Consider the following 5,008-nt stretch of genomic DNA (forward strand, 5'->3'; position numbering starts at 1 on the left):
CCCCTTGTTCTGTTCAAACTATTGCCTCTTAATTTATGTAGAGGTTTCTTATGAGCACACTTAATTGTTCTGGACATTCCATACTTAATGTACTTCATAGCTTGTTATGATCCACACAGTCAAAAGACTTTGTATACTGAATAAAGCACAAGTACATATTTTTCTTGTATTCTCTACCTTCAGCCAAGATCCATCTGACATCAACAAATACATCCTTGTTCCACATCCTCATCTAAATCCTGCTTGAGCCCCTGGCAGTTCCCTGTCAATGTACTGTTGCAGCCAGAGCTTTGCTCTTTGACAATATTTTTAGTACACTTTGAATTTTTTTCTTCTGTACCATTGACTCTTTTTTTTTTCTTTCTTTTCTTTTTTTTTTTTTTTTTAGCAGCAATGCATTTTTATGATTTTATTAGCAAGAATAACATCTTAATTGTACATCAGAATTAAATTCACCAACACAGAATTTGAAAAGTACAGTCAAGAAAAGACCCCCAATTTGATTGGGACTCTATAATGGAGTATTGTGGGAGGCCTTGTAACTCTGAAATAAAATCAAGAAATAGAAGTAAGCAAACAGAAGAAGTTCTTCAACTTCAGGAGACCCATGAGGCTTAGACTGAGCACAAGAAGTTGTGTAAGATGTACACCTGTTATACAGCTTGCAGAATAGCATGTGCACATATTTCTAGGGAGAGCTTCCGCAGTTTTAATCAAATTCTAAAGTGGCCTGAAATGCTAAGAAGTAGTATACAATAGAATTCTTATTCCCCTCTACATTGCCAACACTGATAGAATCTGGAGAATTCAGGAAATACATTTTCACCCATTTAAGAGTAATTTTTAATTGAAATAGGTAGAAAAAAAGGCAAAAGTAACTTGCAAGAATTGAGCAAGGAAGTAACCCAAAGTGTTATTTATAAGTTTTTAGCCACCTGTTCTGGTTCAGAGATGGGAAATGAAAACATAACTGGTACAAGACCTGGAAGCAAGGAGGATTCTAGGGATTTAAAGGCCTCACAAACACCCAACTTTGACGTGAATAAAACAGCATCAGGAATTTGAAAGGCAGCTTCACTCTAGTCCAACTTTGTGTTTCTGCATCTTGCCAGCTTGTTTTTATTTTGGAATATCATAAACTTCGGTCAGAATACATTTAAAAATATTTATTCTGCATGCATTTAACAAATTTGACAAAAGGACCAGTATCCAGTTTACTTGCATTATGAATATGAACTTTAAAATGAACAACCAATTAGCACATATTTAAAATTATTAAGTACAAATAACAATGAAAATGTCAATGCATTAATCTGATGGTATCCTACCATTACGCACATGTTCTACTAATAATTACCCTGAAACAGAGGCAAATACAAGACCAAGGTATTTCCCAAAAAAGCAAACTGAACAGATTAATCATCATCATCATTGTTGTTGTCACTACTGAGGACAAAGCTGCTACCTGTGGGCAGAGGGTCTTCTTCCTGAGGATTCCCTAAATAGCCCAGGTCGGGATTGTCATCTTCAAATATTTTTTCAACTATTTCTTATTCATCTCCCTTTTCCTCTGAATCTTGGAACAGCTTTTCCTCTGCCTAATCTTCCTCATCCTCTTCATCAGTGTCAGCATCTTCCAGCTCCTATTCATCTGCATTTTCTTCAACACCTGGTTCATGTGACTCATCATCACTTTTCCATATGTATCATCGTCTTCATTTTCATCCAAATCCTCTTCAGACTCTCTCTGAATCTTCCTCTTCAAACACTTTTTCAGAGCCATCATCTTCAAATTCGGATTTTTCAGCACCTTCTAATCCTTTTTCAAGGATACCTTCAAACTCTTCTTCAGAGTCATCTCCATCAGTTTCTTTTTCATGACCATTTTCTTCCAATTCCTTCTCCGAGTTATGTTCCTACTAGTTTTCTGACCATCGTCTTCAGATCCTCTTTCCGAGTCATCTTTAGAATTTTGGGAGGACCTTCCTCATCTTCAGATTCCTTTTCAGGGCCGTCTTCTGTAGGTTCTTTTTCAAGGACATTCTCTTCACAATCTTTCTCAGTTTCTTCTTTTTAGGTTCTCTTTTGGAGCCATTCTCTTCAGACTCTTTGCTAAATCTGCCTTCCTCAGACTCCCATTCCAGGCAGGCTTCCTCAGCCCCTGTTTTGAGACAGTCTTCTTCAGACTCTTCACTGGGGCTGCCTTCTCCAGCAGCCTTTTCAGCAGCCTCTTCTTCACATTCTCCACCATCTTCAGGTTTTTCAAACTTCTCTTCATCTCGAGATGCTTCAAACACCATTTCAGCAGTGGCATTCCTTTGAGATGTGCCAGAAAAAATGCCTTACTCTAAGGCCCTGCTCTTTCTGAGGCACTTCTGTTGGTCTCAGGTTCATTGAGGAAAGTGTCCAGCCTTTCAGCCTTTCCTTTCTCTCTCTTGTGGTCTCCTCCACCTGGTCATCTGTAGTCCCATGCCAGGCCTCAGCAATGATTTGACGGCCACCAAACCACCTCCTATTGAGGGTTTGGTTACAACTATCAGCTTCTTCTGGATCTCTGAAGGACATAGAGGCCACACCGTCTGGATGTCTTTCAAAATCCATTGGCTGAAACTTATTTTTATAATGACAGCTTGCTCATGGCACATTCGGGAAGGTCCAGCTTTGCCCTCAGGTCTCCAATGCAACTGCTTTTGTTGCATAGATAGTTTCTTCTTAAAGTCTTTGCATGTCTTCTTCTTTTTTGAGGCTTCATATTCTCCATTCATTTGAAACTTGGACACCTCAACATGTAATCTGTAACCTCTAATTTCATCTTCATCCAAAAGTTTTAATGCAAGCTCCACAGATTCTCTCTTCAAATAACAGCAAAGTCCATCTCCTTTAAGACTTCCTTGATTGTCTTTGTAAAACTTGACCTTAAATTCTTCTGTTTGAGGATTTCTCATAATAATAGTAAATTTAGACATAAGCTGTATAAATTCATACACTTTAATGTCAAGAGGCAAACCAGACACATATACGTTTGCATTTCTGTCTTCTTCATCATGAAACCATCCTGATTCAATCTTTCTTTTTCCTCCCTTCTTTTTGGATTCAGTGGACTTGGTGGGTTTTCTCTGCAGAGGTTTCCCTGTGTTACCAGCATTGACATCTTGTACATCTGCAGTAGAGTTGGGTGCTCCATCATTGTTGTTACCTGGCATGAGTTGGTTCTGACCAATAGCGACCCTGTATAGGGTTTCCAAGGAGCAGCTGGTGAGCTTGAACCGCCGACCTTGCAGTTCAAATGGCTTTGCAGTTCTGGCGCATTAACCCACAATGCCACACCAGGATTCCTCCTTAGGGAGTCCATAATTGGCCTGATGTTGCAGTGAAATCTTCAGTGATCTTTGGGAATCATGCTTTCTTGTCCAGATCCCACTTGTAAAGGGTGTCAGCAGGTTGCTGTTCCAAAGAATGGGCTTCTTCTCTGGGATTTTCCTTGAGGTTGCCTCATTGGGCTCTCCATACAATTCTTGCATCCGCAACTGCTTATCAAACTCCTCGTTCTCACTCAAGTTGCCTCTTATCCTGTTTCCTACTTAGCTCTAGGGCAGGGCCCTTCCAGTGAAGAGGCCAAGAGGACCAAGAATGCAGTGGATACTGAAAGGTCTGTGCCACCGTCGCACCCCCTCTCCTGCCCCCAGCAGCCCCCGGGAGGCGGGGTCGCCCATCTCCCTCTTCCGCTCCACTTGGCTCACTCCCCGCCTCTGCCAGGCTCCCCAGTACCGATGATGACTCTTGACCGTATAATACCTCTTGAAATGGTTGAGCATCAACCAATACTTTTTTCCTCCCATTGCTTTTTTTTTTTTAATTGTGAATTATGTGATAGTTTACATGGGAGAACATTCGTTTTACATTCATCCTATGGTATATCATTTCATTGCTATGGTTACAATCGCCTCCATTCATCAACAACCAATCAAAGGGTATACACTACAAGCCTGCCCCTGGTCTTCAGCACACAGTCTCTCTCCCTCTCTGTGTCTAAAGTATCCAGTTGCTCCATCTCTCCACGTCATCGTCTCTGCCTCCATCTCAGGAATCACTGCTTCTCTGGGTAGGGTCCTGCTCTCCGCACTTCTCCATTGATGGTCCCAGGGACCTCTGTTCCTAGGCTGAAGAGTTAATCACTCCCCTCCTTGCTATAAAATGTCTACCTTTACATTTCCAACCCTCACAAGCAGTCCTGATAACAATTATTCACTATTGTATCAAAAGAGACCCATCTGCATTTCATTTCATCAGCTGTGCCTAGACAGATTGTATACTATTCAGTGGAGATTCTACCTTCCTTCATGCCTTCTGAATCTAGGTTCTCTCTTGAAAGCTTGTAAGCCAGTCACTTCTGACTTTGTAGCCTCCCCCCCTCCCCCCATTTTGGGTAGCCAATGTCCAAGCTGCCCATCTCTGTCTACTCTGTGTATTGAGGGGGTGGGAATGATTCTTGCTGTAAGGATTTGTTCCCTCTTTTGAGCTACTGCATCCATAGGTGTAGTTCAAGTTCATCAAATTGTGTCAGATTACTCTTTTTTCCCTCTTCTTTCTTCTTCTTGTTGAGCTCTGATCATCCAGTCATTGAACCCAGGTCAAGTGGGTATTATCTGCAAGTGTGGGTGTTCTTGTGGACCAATACTTTTTGGTTCAGTGACTTTGTGTATTTCCTTCATCGTATATCTTTCTCTCTTCCTTCCGTCTTCCTTCTTCCCTCCCTCCCTTCTTTTATGTCTTCCTTCCTCCCCTCCTCTCTTTCTTTCAACTAAATTGTGTCTACCCTCTAGCCAATGAACCACTCCCCTTCTCTCTCACTCCTGGCAACCATCCAAGAACCTTTTTTTTTCTCTTTCAAGCTCATATATTTGTGGGATATATAAGTATATATTCCACTCTTCCTCCCTTATCCATTCAGGCTATGTCTCAATTCATGTATCTATGGACAACAAACTGTTGTTCCTAGTGTGTGTAT

General features: G+C 41.2%; 1 pseudogene; it reads right to left on the minus strand.

Annotated features, from left to right (window-relative positions):
- Positions 1-1,550: 1,550 nt before the first annotated feature.
- Positions 1,551-3,839, minus strand: LOC102810643 (annotated as a pseudogene).
- Positions 3,840-5,008: the final 1,169 nt, after the last annotated feature.

The sequence above is a fragment of the Chrysochloris asiatica genome, unplaced genomic scaffold, assembly GCF_000296735.1.
Source record: "Chrysochloris asiatica unplaced genomic scaffold, ChrAsi1.0 scaffold00005, whole genome shotgun sequence".
Classification (NCBI taxonomy): domain Eukaryota; kingdom Metazoa; phylum Chordata; class Mammalia; order Afrosoricida; family Chrysochloridae; genus Chrysochloris; species Chrysochloris asiatica.